Raw genomic sequence first — 18,206 nt, forward strand, 5'->3', positions numbered from 1 at the left:
AACTTAATTATCATATTTATAAATATAATAAAAAAATAATTTTATGAAAATGCATAATATGAGTAAAAAGAACAAAACAAAAAAGTAGATTTTTTTTTCACAAAAAGAGGAGAAGTGGGAGAGAATTTTTTAAAAAATTTAATCTTTAAATAAATGTAACTCTTACATTTTAAATCAAATATTAACATAAAACATATCAAATTAAAGCTCTTATCACGATATTTAATTTGATATGCATATTAAATATTTTATAAATAGTCGAATTTCACAATTTTAGAAATAAAAAAAATAAGAACATAAAGAAAAAGGAATAAATAAAAATTATACTTTACAAATAAATCTTCAATTTTATTATAACTACAAAACTGTCATTTATTAATTTTAAAATTAATTTAAAATTAAGTTACCTTCTTAATATATTATAAATTAGTATTATGTAAATATAAATTTCTAAATTGTTTACAATGAATGCCTATAAATTGTACACACACACACACATATATATATAAATAAAAACATATAATTCATTATGGAATATTAAATGATTATAATGTGTTTATTTTAAATTCATTTTTAAGTGTCATGTATCAAATTAAAGTTTGTATCACGATCTTTAATTCAAGATCCATATTGCATATAATTTCATGAATGGATATTTTAAAAAATAATAAAATAAAAGAAAATAAATAAAAAAACAAAATTTTTATGCACAAAATTATGTGCTATTTCCACTTTCTTAAATCCAAATGCAATTTATCAATCAATTGCATGAATCAAAGCAGTTTTTTGGTGCCCCTTTCTTTCAAACGTGGGTGGGACATGTAATTTTAATTAATTAAGTTAGTTTACTTAATTTTTGAATATATACAATAAGCCATTAATTTTCAAATAAATTACAAAATCGCCATTAAAATCAATTTGAAATTGATTTCAAATTGGAAACTCCTCTTTTAATATAGTATACTACTTGGCTTATTTGGAAAATGCGGAATGAGAGTAGATTTGAGAACAAAAGATGGGAGAGTGCAAACTTGTTTGGAGAAATCAAAGCTAGAGTGTGGAGTTGGGGTAGAATTTTTGGTTTTGTTAATGATGGAGTTGGGTTTCATAGGTGGATGTCGAATGATGAATCCCCGATGATTTTGTAATCTTCTTGGTACTACTGGTGCCTTTTCGTTCTATAATATTTACTTTCCTTATCAAAAAAAAAAAAAAAAGATATGATATGATATGTTGTGCCTAGAGCAAAGATCCTTAATTGGGCCTTGAATGGTTTATTATTTTGGTGCACGACTCCCAGTCAATGAGTTTTAATTTAATTTTAACAAGGGCAATAAAAAACATTAATTTATATTGGGCTCATACACGCCCAACCTAAAGCGAGACACCACAAATAATAAGCAGAACTCCATTTCCTTATTGCAGAGATTTCTCCAGTAATATAACTTGACGTATTAATTTTGCAACATAAATAAGGAGTAAATTAAGTAAAGCAAAAAAAGATAAATATATTGTGTGGATGAGGTTTAATATCCTGTTATTGATGACCCCAAGATTGTGTTTAATAATAGTGGTGTGCTTTAATTAAGCCGTGCGATAAATTAGGTTCAATGAATTAAAGCAAATGGTATTTCTAGTTTATGGTAAGCAAAGAGTTGAATACTTGAACAAGTAGGTTTTATTTTGTTAATGATAATGGCAAAACACTGACTAAAAGCAATAAATGGGGGGCCCATTAATCTCAATCCTTGTTATATCATTCTATGTCACTCCTCCTGAATCTCATCTCGCCATTTTTTTCGTCCACACTAGGCTCTCAGTATAAACATATCATATTATACATGTAGTCGTGACATAGTTTTAAGGGAATGGTGAGATTTATAAATGTTATTAAATAAATGGTGAGGTTTATAAATGTTACTATTAAATAAAATTATGACATTTTATGAATGAATAATTATTATGTATTTTTTTTTGTCCATAAAAGAGTATCACTTGAAAATGACTCAAATTTTAAAAAAAATGTTGGTTGATAATGTATCGAGTGGAAATGAGTGAATGTAGTTAAATTGATTGTGAGTTTTTGTAGAAATGAGTAATTATGGTTAAAAAGATAAAGTGAAGTCATGTTCCAAAATGGAAGTGATACTTTCTTACGGGAGAATGAAAATGGAACATATGGTACTTCATCAATCCTATAAAAACATGCATAATATGGGACAACACGGGTTTTAAGAAATCTTGTTAGAGCATCCACACTGGGGGGGGGGGGGGGGGCGCGGAAGTCGACCTGGGCCAGGCGCCCCCTACCCCCAATGCCGCGCCTCCCTCTTCCGTGCCCAGCGCCCCTTTTTTTTTTTTTGAGCGAAAGATCGAACTTCATTACGACGAAATAGAGGAGTTCAAACAAACAGGGCAGAGCTCCGAAGAAAGAGGAGATGCGAGATTACATAAGGCAAACTTAGCAATTCTATCGGCGATGTCATTGCCTTCCCGAGGTGTCCAACTGAAGGCATGGTGGTGGAGGGTGGCTGTCGAGTCTTGATTTTCTTTCAAGATGTTCCCCAGGTAGGAGAGGTCGGTTTCTTTCTTCGTCAGGATCCTATAAAGGGAGAGGCAGTCCATTTCAATGATAACATCCTTGATATCAAGTTCGCTACAGAGTTGGAGGCCTTCTAGGACAGCAGTAGCTTCAGCTTCGATTGCCGAGAAAACACCCGCGACAAAACCATAGGGGCATCTGCGAAAATTTCCATCTCCATCTTTGATCAGAACACCAAAACCTATGCCTGTGCCTGGTTCAACCGCAGCATCGCACCAAATCTTAAACTGGTTTTCCCGGCAGCAACTCAGATTAGGGGGATTGGGGTGGACTAAAGGAGCACAGATCGGTTTAGTCCATATGGCCCTCTGAGCAACATGGAGGCAGTCGATGTGAGTTAGCTTTTTACCTTGGAAGAGCAGAAGGTTTCGGGCGTACCACAGCGACCAAAGAAGGGTAGCAAAAGTGTTGTAGGATTCTTTGGATGGTGAGGCACGTATCTTGGCAAACCAAAGAGGAAGAGAGAAAACCTCATTGCCGGGAAGGGGAGGGAGACGGAGGGGCGATATTTCCCACAAGAAAGTTGCCCATGGACAATCCCGAAGAGCATGCTCCGCCGTTTCAACCTCAGCGCCACATCTTCTACACATAGGGTCAACATCAATAGCTCTGTTACGGAGTCCCGCAGCCATTGGGAGAGCATTTGTGAGGCATTTCCAAAGGAAAAGTTTTATTTTTGGCAGAACCTCAAGGCCCCAAATCCACTTCCAAAGGTCTTTTTCGCACGAAGAAGAAGAAGAAGAAGAAGCCGCATTCCTGCGCAAAATTTTATCTGCTAGAAAATAACCAGATCTGACAGAGTAGACATTACCCTTTTCATGAGGCCAAAAAGGCTGATCACAAGAGTGGGGGGCAGCCAGCATCCGTGTTGTCAGTTTCCTGTAATCACTAGGTTGAAAGAAAGCATTGATCTTCGGCCAATTCCATGATAAATCATCATCCAAAATAAGATCATGTGCTCTGATGTTTGCCCACTGGTTTGGGACTTGTGCCGGGGTAAAACCGTCCTCAACATTTGGGAGCCAAGCATCCAAGCCTATGCGGATTCTAGAGCCATCACCCATACGCCAAGCAATCCCATGGGTTAAGAGATCCCTTCCTACTAGCAAGCTTTTCCAAACAAAGGATGGATTATGAGCATTGTTAGCTAGGAGGATGTCAGTCCGTGGGTAGTACCGTGCTTTGAGTGATCGTGCTAAGAGAAAAGTCTCATTTTGGAGGAGTCGCCACACTTGTTTTGCCAACATTGCATGATTGAAACAGCTCAAATCTGTAAAACTAAGACCCCCTTCATTCTTGGCTACACAAAGTTTCCTCCAACTCTTCCAATGGATGCGCCGCTCCTCGTTTTTTTGGCCCCAAAAGAAGCTCGCTGCAATGCTATTTAGCCTTTGGCAGATTTGGTCCGGGATGACGAAGCAACTCATTACATAAGTCGGAATGGACTGAAGGATGGATTTTATTAGGATCGTCTTCCCGGCACCCGATAGGAATCGCCTCTTCCAATCTTTTGATTTTTTCCGTGTCCGGTAGACTAACATTTGGAAAATTTTAGCTTTTGATCTCCCCACCGTGCACGGGATACCCAAATACATGCCTTTTTGACTTGCAATATGTACTCCCAGCAGTCCCACCAGATCAGTTCTCAGTTCCTCTGCAATTCCCTTGCTGAAAGAAAGGGTGGATTTGTCAAGGTTGACCTTTTGTCCAGAGGCATTTTCATAGCTTCGGAGGGTGTCGCGAACCACGCCTATTTCAGAAGCATTAGCGCGCCCAAAGATGATACAATCATCGGCGAAAAGGAGGTGGCTGATTCTAGGTGCAGTTTGACACAACCGAGCGCCATGGATCAAGTTCATTGTTTCGGCTTGGCGGAGTAGTCCCGAGAGGGCTTCCGCACATAAAAGAAACAGGAAGGGAGACAATGGATCACCTTGGCGCAGCCCCCGGCTTGGATTGAACGGCTGCCCTGGGAAGCCATTAACAAGTACACGAAAAGAAACCGTGGAAACACAACGCATAATCAAATTAATCATAGAAGAATGAAAGCCTAAGTGATGCATCATAGCTTCAAGGAAAGACCATTCAACTCGATCATAGGCTTTCGCCATATCTAACTTAAAGGCGAAGGTTCCATGGGCTTTTGCATTGTTGCTTTTCATCATATGGAAAATTTCGAATACAAGAATTGCATTATCCATGATGTGCCGTCTAGGGACAAAGGCGGATTGGCTTTCATGAATTATGGAAAGGAGGATAAGTTTCAGTCTGTTAGAAATAACTTTGGAGATCATTTTGTATATGACATTACAAAGGCTTATCGGTCGAAAGTCTGTCGGGTTTGAGCATTTTTTTTTCTTTGGTATAAGGCAGATGAAGGTGGAGTTGATGGGCTGTGGGCAGGCACCATTATTAAGGATATTAAGAAACATAGGTAAGATATGATTTTTTGCAGAGGACCAACAGGAATTGTAAAATAAAACTGGCATACCGTCCGGCCCGGGGGCCTTGAGGGGGTGCATATTTTTGAGGGCTGAGACAATCTCGTCCGGAGTGTAGGGGGCTGTTAGTTTTCTGTTCATTTCCTCCGTAATGACTGGCTCGATGGAACGAAGCACCTCCGAAGGGTTATGACTCGGACCTGCAGTGAAGAGAGTTTGGAAGTGTGCTTTGAAAATCTCATCCATTTCCTTGACGTTTCTGGTCTTCGTGCCGTCGGGTTTGGATATTTTCTTTATGCTGTTACGTTTCTTGCGACCTTCGGCTACTTTGTGAAAGAAGCCGGTATTTTGATCACCTTCATGCATCCAGTCGGCTCGTGATCTTTTCTTCCACATGATTTCCTCTTTGGTTAGAAGATCATCAAGTTCTTTTTCAAGAGTTCGTTGTTCCGCCTTCGTGGAAGCATCCCTGAGTGGATTTTGGAGATTTGCTAACTCTTCCCGAATCTTTTTGCTTCTCTTCTTGATATGGCCGAACTCCTCCTGTTCCCATTGTTTAAGGGCTGGTCCCATGGATATGATTTTGTTTTGTAACTCTCCAACAGTTGAGCTGTCTCTGCCATTATCCCATAGTTGTGCACATAACTCTTTGCACTTGGTTTCCTTAAGCCACATTGCTTCAAAGCGAAAAGGGCGGGGCTGGTGTTGGGTGTTTTCATTGGGGTTCTCCAACAATAAAAGGATAGGGCAGTGGTCGCTGGATTTTCTGAGTAAGTGGGAGACTTCATATCCCGGGTAGGCGTCGATCCAAGGTTCGCTTCCAAGGATTCGGTCAAGGCGTTCAAGGATATGATCCTCACCACTTTGGTTGTTTGTCCATGTGAAGGGATCTCCAGAGAAGCCCATATCCGTGAGGTTGCAGTCCTCCATAACTTCTCAAAAATTTGCCAACCTAGAATCTGATTTAGCGATCCCCCCCACTTTCTCGAAATGAAACATTATTTCGTTAAAGTCGCCGCCGCATATCCATTTTTCAGCCACATGTGGTTGGATGGATCGCATCAATTCCCAAGTTAGGTGGTGATCCTCCGTTCTACTCCACCCATAGATACCACATAAATCCCAAGAAAGTAGGCCAGGAATTATAATCGACGCTAAAATATGGTTTTGAGAGTGGGACTTGATTGTAACCAAAATATCATCAGACCACAGTAAGCAAAGGCCTCCTCGCCGGCCACCTGGTGTTATTTCACAATCTACAACCCAAAAGTTATTGACGCCAATCTTTGAGCAGATAGGGGTCCAATCTTGCAGTACTAATTTAGTTTCCATAAGGAAAACTAAATCGGGGTGCTTTTCTTTGGCTAGCCAGCCAAGTTGACGAACTGTCGATGGGTTCCCAAGCCCTCGGTAGTTCCACAGTAAGCATGTCATTATGCTCGGCGGGATTACTTCGAGGCAATCTCCGCCGTTGTTGCATTGGTTTAGGTATCATCAGCAATAACCGTTCCTTTGAGTTTTTTCTGGACAAGCTCAATCTTCAGATTCTCGGTGAAGTCCATGGGATTTGTTTCTATGAGAGCATGCCGTTTTCCAGCAGGAACGTTTTTGTGGGTTGGGGTTTTGGGTTTTGGATTGGGAGGGCGAGGTTGGCGGGCCCATTTCTTTTGTTTAGTGGTGGGCAGCGAAGTGGTGATGTTTAGGAGGGTGAGGAGTTCATGTGTTGGAGTGAAGGGAGCTGGGGGAGCAGAGGGTTTAGAGTTTTGGACTTGGCTAAGGGTTTCGTTGGGCAGGGAGATTTTTTGTTTTGCCGGAGTAGGTGGAGTTGGGGTTGTCTGGCTTTGGCTTTTTGAGACTTGGTGATTTATGTCAGGTTGTTGTGGGGTTTGAGTTTTGGCTAGGGTTGCTGGTTTAGCTAAGGTAGGAGGTTTGTTGTCGTGTGTGCTATGAGCAGGCATGGGATTGTACGATAGGGGTGGAGGTCGTGGTTTCTGGCGTGTATTTTGGTGTAAGTTGGGTGTCTGTCGCAGGTCATAGGGGAGCTCTTGTTTGGGAGGAGAGGTTTGGTAGCTTTGTAGGGGGCCACTTGGTGTGAGTTGGATTGGTTGTTGTGCTGTTTGAGGTGGTTTTGGGGGGAATATATCAGAGGTGGTTGGAGAAGGATTGCTTGAGTGGCCAGATGGGAGAATCCTTCTTAGAGGGGAAGCTTTGAGATTCGGGCCATAAAGTAGGTCCTCGAAATGTTTCCCGTTGCCGTCTTCCTCTGTCTCCATTTCACACAGTCGAGAGTGGTGCCCTATTTTTCCGCATCGGAAACAGAAGGTTGGGAGATTTTCATACTTCAGCGGGATCCAGATTTGTTTTCCTTCGAAGGAGATAGTGAGACCTCTGAGGAGCGGAATCGTGATGTCACGGTTCACTTTGAATCTTGCAAAACATCCAGCGTAGTTTGCCTCAGTATCAATGTTTTCAACTTTCCCTATTTGTTTTGCAATCATTTGGAGGGTTTGGGGCGCCATACATTTGATGGAAAGGTCGTAGGCTCGGACCCAAAAGCTTCCTCTGTCTATTCTTATGCTTGAGGGTTGAGCAGAACCATCCAGGATTTCAATGGCGAAGAGATGGCCATCGAAATGCCATGGTTGGCGGTGTAGCACCCATTCTCGGTCTTCTTTTGTCTCGAACGTAAACAGGAAGAGATTTTTCCGCCATTCCCTTGCGGTGAAATCTCTTTTTGTCTTCCAAGATTTTCTCATTATCTCTAGCAGGTGAAACCCATTTGGTGGTTTGTTGCAGATAAGTCTCCCAACCAGGCAAGAAGAGGATAACAACCCAGGTTTTCCTTCATTGTCTGTCGTTCCAGTAATTTCAAAAACAGTGGCTTCTCTGTGAGTTCTTTCTTGTATGCTGGTCGTCGAGTCATAACCTCCATGGAGTCTGCTGCGTTCCATACCTGCACAAGCACAAGAAAGAGAAAAGAAACAGAAAAGAGTAAAGAGGATACTCCAGCCCCGGTCACCCGAGCGAGTGCCGGAGGGAAAAAAAGTGCGGGGAAAGTATGGGCGAAAGCGAAGGGAAGACAGGTTGTGGGTGAGGTGTGCGGAGGATGGTAGGACGGATGAGGGGTTGGTGATAGGGCGGGGGAGAGATGGAGAGTAATGGTCGGAAAGGAAAGGGAGGGTGAGGGGTGAAAGAGAAAACACGATCCGTACAGTGGCGGCGCCAAGAACACGAGCTCTGAACGAGGACAAATCCTAGGGATAACCTGGGAACGGGGCAACCCTAGAAACGCTAGGGAACTTTTTGCCCAGCGCCCCTTTCCGTGCCCAGCACAGAGGTGATATATGTGAGGCGCGTGTTTCACACGCTCCAATCAAGAAATTCGGCTGATTAAAAAAATTAAAAATTAAAAATTTAAATTTTAAAATCGGCAGAATTTAGAATCCATGGAACGGCGCTCTTGGGCTTTTTTTTTCTACCTATTTTATTCATACTCTATAAATTATCTCTCTTCTATTCACTTTCACACCCACTTCTCATTCATCATCTTTTTCTTCTTCTAATTTCATATTTTTTGTGCAAAAATCATGGAAGATGGTTGGGCTAAATATGGAGCAATCACTCCCAAAATTCCTCTCCCGGTAATTCAAATTCTCTCGATAATGCATTCTTGCCATTCTCTAAATCCTCTAACGCTTTTCAAACGGGTGGGTCTTGAGGGAATAAATTTGAACACTCAATTTGCGGTGACGACCGACCCCGAGGTGGAGGAGATAGCCTTCATTCCGCTATCTACCAAACATAGAGGTGGCTAAACCTCGGCGGAGACGACACTCGTGTGTAGTTTGTATGTGGAGACGACATGCGACTCGATCAAAGGCGCTGACCAAAAATGAGCAAGCTATTGGGACGATATCCTCAAGAAATACAATGTTCAACGGCCCCAAGCACGATCCAATGCGATGTGAGGCAAATAAAGTTTCACTTTCAACGCGTCCAAAAGGAAGTGAAGTTGTGGGAAGCCATCTACGAAAAGTGCTGGGAAAATTGGGGCTCCGGCATGAGCGACGAGCAAATCACCACCCAAGCAACACAAATGTACGCTGCCGAGCACATGAGTGTATTCAAATATCCTCATGCGTGGCATGTGCTTCGCGAATGTCAAAAATTCGCAACAATTGGCGAGGATGTTCACTCCTTCAAACGTTCCAAGGGCTCGGATGGTCGCCATATGACCACCTCTAGCGAGCCAAGTATCTCCACAAGGCCCCACCCAAGGCCAAAGCGAAGAAAGACAAAGGCAAGAACAAGGCGGAGTCGTCAGGCGAGCAAACTCAGGCATGAGAGGCCATGGAGAACATGGTCAAGGTTATGAGCATCTTCTCCGAAGCCCAATGCGACCTCGCCGACGGCATCGCATAGGTAAAGATACCTGCAGCATGAACCCCGATGAGTTGGCTCACCACTTGAAGTTGGTGGAAGATATCAAGAAACACAACAATTTATCATAGATTGTAGTTTTTTTTTATGCTTTTTTAAATTGAAGTAATCTAGGACTTTATTTTATTGTAATGCAATTTTCAATTTCAATCAATGTAGGATTAATTTTTAATTTAAATGAAATTTTTGTTATTGATTGTAGTGTTTAGAATTAATTGAAAACAAATATTAAAGTTAAATCTAAATTAAAACAAAAGTTTAAGAGCCAAGGGGGTTGACTCACCAATGTAGGGTGTTGGCTCACAATTGGGAGGACCATTTTTAATAGCCAAGTTTAGCTCACCACTGTGGATGTCCTTAAGTGTAGTGTGAGTGGAGAAAGGGTCTCACATTGATTGTGATGTTTAGTGGGAGAATTATTACTATAAATGGGGTATGCAAGTTTTTATGAGTCAGACAAAAAGGAAAACTATGCATGTTTTTATGGGACAGAATGAGTGTTTTCTTATGCGACGAAGGAAGTATGTCATAAACTATAAATATGTCACAATTTTTAGATGATGATGATGATGATGATGATGATAAGTGTAGTGTGAGTGGAGAAGTGGTTCCACATTGATTGTGATGTTTAGTGAGAGAATTATTACTATAAATGGGTTATGTATGTTTTTCTAGGCCAGACGAAAGAGGAAAATTGTGCATGTTTTAATGGGACAGAATGAGTATTTTCTTATGCGACAGAGGGAGTATGTCATAAATTATAGGGCAAAGGTGCACATTAGCTCTTAAACTTGACACCCCTATAGCTTTTACCCCTCAGGATCGGTCAAGGTGCGTTGACCTCCCTGAACTCCTGAAACAATGGCGCAGATTTCCCCCCCGCGTTAAACGGCTGTTTAACTTTTTTTTTAAATGGCTCTCTCTCTCTTCCACCAGCTCAGATCGTCGTCGCCCTTCAATTGCGCCGCAGCAGAGGCGCCGCCATCGCGACTCAGGAAACCGCTCAAATTCGACTAAAAATCTATATCTCCAAAAATCTCTACCGTTTCTCGACTTCTCACCTTTCTTCTCCTAAAATTCTCTGCCAGCAACAGAGCACAAGTTGTCGCCGCTTCTTCCCTAAACAACCCCCAATATTCCATCAAAACAGGTTGTCAGTCTGAAGTCCCCAAAACCATCGTATAGACCATCATATTTTCTCTCTCTCTAGAAAAATACACTAGAAAAATATCCATTAAACCTGCACTGCTAATCTCTTCAAAAAAAATGGTGAATATCATCTCTTAGACACGACAACTGTCATGAATTCCCTTTATTTCCACTCAATCCATCAATTTAATAGAAAATAAAAGATCTAAAATTTGAAATCACAAAATTGCAGCCTACCACCATCACCGGTGCCTCCCCAAAATCGGTGGTTAATCGCCGTCGTTCTCTGCCAAAATTCTAAAGCACCATTGCTCGAAGCTATACAACCATATTCTGTAAGACTCCCTAAAAAAACAACCACGGCTCAGAGAGAGCATCGTTCTTTCTCTTTCGAATTCCCCAGCAATCTTCTCAGTCCAAATATGTGATCATCGCCGGCGAGTCGGACTCCGTCGTGAAAGGTGTGATGCTATTTCCAGAACCCATCGATCGAGCTATTTCGCGACTCGAAGTGTTTGAAACAGGGAGTAACAATTCAAAACCTCTTCTTAGAATTTAACCTCTCTTTTTCTTTTGAATCGATTGGGGATTATTCCTTTTTTTGGTGGAGATTGGGGCTAAGTAAGGTGAAGACCCTTGCTACCGGAGACTCTCCCCGAAATCTGGAAATTGAGACGGTCAGAATCTAATTTTTTTTTTCAACTCAGGTTGGGGTGGGGTCTACTAGAATTAAAAACAAAAAAAAATTAAGTTAAATAGCGTTAAACAACCGTTTAACGTGGGGGGGGGGCAATCTACACCATTGTTTCAGGAGTTCAGGGAGGAAAACGCGCCTTGACCGATCCTGGGGGTAAAAGCTATAGGGGTGTCAAGTTTAGGAGCTAATGTGCACCTTTACCCTAAATTATAAATATGTCACAATATTTAGATGATGATGATGATGACAACAACAACAAAAACAACAACAATCCAAGAGCATAAATAAAATGATAAAAAGTAAAACAAAAATGAATAATAGATAGAGAGAGACCTAGGGATGCTAATGATTTACATGCTTTTTCTACTCCTATGTCGCGTTATTCTTTAGTATTTTGGGCATTTCTTATTGAGTTGTAGAGTTGTCTATTGCTTAAATTGCATATTTTTGTAGAATAGACCACTCGTCCGTGTTCGTGCTGTTTCTACAGGTTTTGGACTCAAATTACGCTGATTTGGATGATATTGAAGAGAAGTACAAGAAGAGACGAGTTCGTAGGCGCAAACGGAGGTCAAATTGGACACCAGACAAGAAAGGACGAGCGTCGTGAAGTTCGCAGGTCGGAGCGCACGCGTCGGTGGTCGCGCGGTCCGGGCATGCGGCCGCATGGCCCGGTCACGTGATGAAATAGAAAATTTTGGACCACACCATGCAGGCTCAGCATGCGGCAGTGCGAGCCGGCCGCGCGAGACACCGAATTTCCGCCCAAACTTTCGAATTTTATCAGTATACGCGATTTTGGGGTATTTTGAGCTCTACAAGACCTAGGGCATATAAATATTCCCCAAGAACTTGTTCTCCACACCTTTTATCAATCTTTCATCATATTTTATTTTTCCTGAGAGATGCGAGAGACGGAGAACGGAGCCAGAGCAAGAACTGAAGAATCTGAACTTCACTACGGTTTTATTGTTGAATGTTTTCCTGTTTTATGGAGACTTTGATTCTAGTTCATATGTCTATGTGTGGCTAGAATCCCATTTCCTAGGGTTTAGGGAGTAAACATGATTTGATTTTCTAACTGTTTGATTTAATCAATTGAGATTTCTATTCCTTTTTATGTTCTTGTGTATGTTGTTTGCTTTATTGATTGGCCACCAAATTAGCATAATCAGAGGTTTTAATTTGATATCGAGAGATGATAATTAATACCTGAACTAAGAACATAGAACACAATTATTTTAATTCTAAAGAGAATTGATATTTGTGAAGGCGTTAATCCTACGAACTTTTAGGAGTTGCATGTTAGAAGTGTGATCTGGAGATGGTAGCCTTGCATGTAATCAACTAGAGATGTCAATCGGGCCAGCCCACCGGGTTTCGGGTCAGCCCTATCGGGTTTCGGGTTAATCGGGCTAAAAATTTTGTCGGGTTATAAATTTTCAACCCTAACCCTAAACGTTCGGGTTTCGGGCTAGCCCATCGGGCTAGTCGGCTTAAATGCGTAAAATAAAATAATCGTTTGTATTTTGTTATTTTTAATGATCCAATGTATAATGTATAAAATATACATAGAAATCAAAGATATAAATTATATAGCAAGCATGAAATGCAAAAATATAAGATATTGAAAAAAACATCAAGATTGCATAACATATAAAATAAGTTGGTAACAATAAAATGTTCAACTTTGTTACCTAAAAAATAATAAAATATCCAACAATAGTTTGAATTCATAGAAGCAAAGCATCTCAAAAATACAGAAAAGTGAAATGATGAGACTTTATAATATTTTGTAATTTTGTAATTTTTTTATTTTTATATCTAGATATTTAATATTAAGTATTCGGGTTTCGGGCTAGCCCATCGGGTTAGTCGGGCCGGCCCTATCGGGTGTCGGACTATTCGGTTACGGGCTAATCGGGTTGAAAATATTCAACCCTAACCCTTTCGGGTGGCGGGTTAATCAGGCCAGCCCACAGGTTTCGGGCTAGATTGAAATCAACGGTTTGTATGCCATGAGAGTGGGTATAGACTAGTTTTGAGATTGCCTTAGGAATTTTCTTGATGATTGAATTGGACTTGTTAGTTATGAGAATCTATTGAAACCTTTGCCTTGGGAAATTCTTCTCATATTTGTTTCTCCATATTTCTCAGCTTGATTTATTTATTTCATGTGTTTATTTATTTTGTTCTTTACAACAAAAACTCTTAATTTCGATTTTCCAGATAGAAGATTATAGTCTAGGATAGGAATTGGTTCTAATTAGTCTCTGTGGATTCGACCTTATTTGCCACTATACATAATTGCACCCGTGCACTTAGCGTATAGAAATTAGCGAACAAGTTTTTGGCACCGTTGCCGGAGACTGATTTATTATCAATACTATCTGTTGATTGTTTAAGACTACTTTGGATTTTATTTCTGTTATTTATTTAAGTTCTTTCTTTCTTTCTTGTGGTTCTAATTTAAAACTGGTGAATTGTTTAGGTGGTATATGAACACAAGATCTAAAAATTTACCTTTAGTAAATTTTGATCTGAAACTTGAAGCTACGCTCCGCCTTAACAACAGCCAGAAAACTAAAGCGACACTGAACACGATGACTACTGCAGAGGAAGTCCGTGCTTTGAGAGAACAGTTGCAGACGTTGTTGGATGCTCAGAAAAATGCTGGTGAGCAAAAACAAGCCCCAATTGACGAGGCGTTTACTCCCTTGTATTAGTACCAAGAGCCACCGAGAGTCAACGCAAATAACTTTAAGCTGAGGACTGGGCTGATTACAATAGTACAACAAAATTAATATAGAGGTAAGGCCGTAGAGGACCCCAATGCGCACTTGAGGCAATTTTTGGAGTTGTGCAATACGATAGAGATGAACGGCGTAGCAGATGACATCATTCGCCTTCGTCTATTTCCCTTCTCACTGAGGGACAAGGCTAAGTCATGGTACCACACTCTACAATTGGGACCCACTCCTACATGGGAGGAAGTGGCACACTTATTTATGTGAAAGTTTCATCCTCCTGGTCTCACGTTGAAGCTGAAGATGGACATTGTTCAATTTCAGCAGTATGAAGGAGAATCACTAGCAGAAACATGGGATTGGTAGCAGGATAAATTGAGGAAGTGCCCGTCCCATGGCTTTGATGAAGGGACTCTAGTGGTCATGTTTTACAATGCATGTGGAGAGCGCACAAGGATGTTCATGGATACCGCAGCTGGAGGTTTTCTGCTCAAGAAAGGGAGCTCGGAAGCAATGGAGATCATAGAAAGTATGGTCGCTACAAGTTACCAATGGCCATCTGAGAGACTGCAGTTGAAGAAACTTGCTACTGCGTCTAGCTCAGATCCCATGGCATTGATTTCGACTCAGGTGGCAGAAATGGACTCGAGAATTTCAGCGTTAACTTTGGGCAATCCTGAGCCGGCTGTAGAGATCCCGACAGGCGTAGAAGACGTCAACTACATCAATGGTAGAAACTATGGGAATTTTCAGCATGGGCAACAAAACGGATATAATAGTGGACAACAGTTTCATCACGGAGGGCGCACACATCCGAATCTGGCATATGGAAACCCGAACAACGCAATTCAGCATCCACCAGGCTTCTCTGTTACCAATGGAGTCATTAATAATGAGCAGAAGCAAAAAATGGAGGAGCCAATGATGAAGTTCATCTCCAAGGCCGATGAAAGGATGGAGAAGTTAGAATCCACTACGGCTGCTTTGGGGACTCAAATGAAGATGTTCGAGACCCAAATGGGTCAACTAGCCACCGCCGTCAACAAACTCCAACAGTCAGGCAATTTCATAAACAATGCCAAAGTGAACCCAAATGAGCAGTGCATGATCATTGGATTGAAGAGTACAACCACCTCTGTAAGCAGCCATGGATTTCATGAGATGGGGGATGAGACAAAATAAAGCTATGAGGAAAGCCAACGAGTTCCACCTCATCTGCGTCATCCCGAGTGGATGCCGTTTCCCCAGCGTCACTATAAGGTCATCGATTTGCCAAGCGGGACTACACAGGAAGGGGCCAAGATGACAGAGTATGAGAGTGCACGGCCAATTGAGGAAAAAGCTAAGGAGGTCACTGTTGAGGTTTCTGGCAAAAAGAAGGATGAAAAGCGGAAAGCTACTTCACCAGCAACTGTGATTATACATTCCCTCGGCGCCATCAGAAAGAGAGGATGAAAGAGCGGCTCTCTAAGTTTTTAGAGATCTTTAAGAAGGTGAACATCAACATTCCGTTGGTGGAGATGTTACTGGAGATGCCGCAATATGCAAAATTCCTCAAGGACATAGTCTCGCGAAAGAAAAAGTTGGGGGAGTTTGTGACCGTGAGGCTCAATGAAGAATGCAATGCGATTCTGCAGAGGACGCTGCCGGCGAAGGTCAAAGATTCGGGCAGTTTCACACTTTCCTGCTGTTGGATTTGTATACCGAAAGCAAGAGCCTTTTATGCTTGTATACAATGATTCCTATGTTCACTGTTTTAATCTCCTATCTGTTTATGTTCATGATTGCATATGTATGTTCTTTATCTCTATATAAGTAGATTATATGGTGTGTTGTAGATCACAGAAGACCATATAATTGGATTAACCTTAAGAGATATAATATGATCACAGCCGAGATGACTTTAGGACGAGTCATCGGTTTAGGCTGCGGTATAGATGGAAGTAATTTGTCTTGGCTACTTGTCTATACTGGTATGTCATAACGTATTGATAGGACCACAGTGAGATGTATTCTTCTATCTGACTTAAGTGAAGAATCAAAGATCTCGGTGACTTATAAGATCTTAATACTAATAAGATTTCATATATATATGTTAATTCGTATATCACTTTGACTTACTATGAGTGAGAGTTATATAGTAACTTGAGTACTCTGTATCTTGGGTGATAGCGGTTAACATGTGATATTTGATTATCTGTATTAGTACCCGCATCCGATATAGGATAATGATATCCCCTTAAGAAGCTCAATAATGTTTATTGCGCTAAACCATGCAGGTTGATTAAGTTCAGGCGCAATAATGAGGTTTGAGTGGTACTCTTAAGGATTACAAAGAGATTAATTAATTTAAGCTGTCAGAGCTCTAATTAATTAATGGATGTCGGATATTTTAAATACGGGGATTTAATAAGTCTAAATACAAGTCCCAACTCATCACCGGCAATAAAGGGGTAAGTCAATATTGGTTCTCTAGTGGAATGAACTGATATTTATAAATTAATTATGGTCTGGGCTGACCATAGATAATTAATTTATTTGAGGCCCATCTTTATTCCTTGTATCTGGTCCCTGGACTGGCCCAAAGTCTCCTAGCCCTTGTACAGGCAGAAATCGCCCCCTACACTAATCTGGCGCCTCCTCACGTATTTAATTATTTAAATACAGCTGTCTGCTCTCAGGAAAACACACATTAATTATTTTAGGGTTTTGAGAGAGCAGAGAGGCGCAGGAACGTGTGGGAACTTTCTGCCTTAGGACTTTCACAGTTCGTTGTCCATCCAACGGTGAAAGCTGAGCGGGATACAGTTCAGAAGATCAGAACTGGAGTCATTCGATTCGATCATCGACAGCCTCTGCATACGCTTCACAAGTAAGTAATCCTAACACCAACGTGCAGCTGTTAAATTCATAGGAGCATGTTAGGATTAATCGTTGTATCATAAATTAATAATAATCTAAGAAATGATCATCGGGCAAACGGAGCATTAATTCAGTTTAATATTCCTTCAATTGGTATCAGAGCCCAGGATTAATTTCTTGGCTCTATTATTAATTTATGTACGATTAATAATGTGCGTTGTTTTTACAGCTGTTGTTCTTCGTGGTCTGTTGATTCATGGGATACGTCGTTTTGACGTTGTAATCGTTTTTCACCGCGAGAAAATTCGTGGTTAGATTAGGATTTCAAATTGTATTTGTTTTTATTTTGTAATCTGTAAAACTGTGGAATAAGACGAAGATGACGACGAATCAAAGATGAAAGAACGGTGTTTGGAGGCGTGCCGGGTGAGGAGCGGGCAAGGCTGTCGGTGCCGAGGGCAGCGCGCGCACGAGCGCTTGCGCGCTGTGCGCCGCGCGCCTGGTCAGGCTGCCGTGCACGCCGCTGCTGCTCTTGCCGAGGGCGTCGTGCGCGAGGCAACTGCTACTGTGCGGGTCAGGCAGCGGACGAGGAGGCAGCCGGCAGGGGCGGTGCGCGCCCGGGGCCGCGCCTGCGCGCTTTGCGCGCTGCGCGCCCAGCGAGCGACGCGCTGCCGCTGCTGCTGCCTGCACCGGGGACTGCTACTGCTGGTGATGTCGACCGGAGGCTACTGCTCGCGCTGGAGGCTGCCGCGCCGGGCTGATGCGCGTGCTGGACCGCTGCTGGGCTGCCGCGCCGTGGCTGCTGCAGCGGGCGTGCTGTCCATTGGCATGGTGGCGGCGACAGCTAGGGTTTCCAAACCCTAGCTGCGTGTCTCAAACCCTAGGGGGCCCAAACCCCTATTTTCCAAAGACGGGCCTGTTTTGAAGTGTTCGGGCCAAGATTTTAGTTTTTGGGCTTTTTTCTTTTCTGTTTTAAATGTAATAGATTAGAAATTGGAATTCCACGAATGGGTCACGAAGAATTTAATTCTTTTATTTCGTTCTTTGCATGCCGTGGTGTTAATCCCTTATGCTCTTTATCTGCTTTTCTTTGTCTTTGCTTGTTAATATGTTTTTGTTAACTGCGCTTACACAAGCATGATAGTAGGTTTATCATTTTCTTAAGCATGTTTTAGAATTCTGCGAGCATGTTTTACATGTTGCGTTCTAGAGGAGCATGTTTAGGATTATGTGCTTGAGCATGAACAAACCTTTTGAATAAAAAAGAC

General features: G+C 41.7%; 1 long non-coding RNA gene across 1 annotated transcript; it reads left to right on the forward strand.

Annotated features, from left to right (window-relative positions):
* The first annotated feature begins 10,424 nt into the window (after positions 1-10,424).
* Positions 10,425-12,449, forward strand: LOC131013236 (uncharacterized). The gene is made up of 2 exons (XR_009097601.1): positions 10,425-11,093; positions 11,788-12,449. It is a non-coding gene; the product is annotated as an uncharacterized LOC131013236 (long non-coding RNA).
* The last annotated feature ends 5,757 nt before the right edge of the window (positions 12,450-18,206 follow it).

Source organism: Salvia miltiorrhiza, chromosome 2, assembly GCF_028751815.1.
Source record: "Salvia miltiorrhiza cultivar Shanhuang (shh) chromosome 2, IMPLAD_Smil_shh, whole genome shotgun sequence".
Classification (NCBI taxonomy): Eukaryota; Viridiplantae; Streptophyta; class Magnoliopsida; order Lamiales; family Lamiaceae; genus Salvia; species Salvia miltiorrhiza.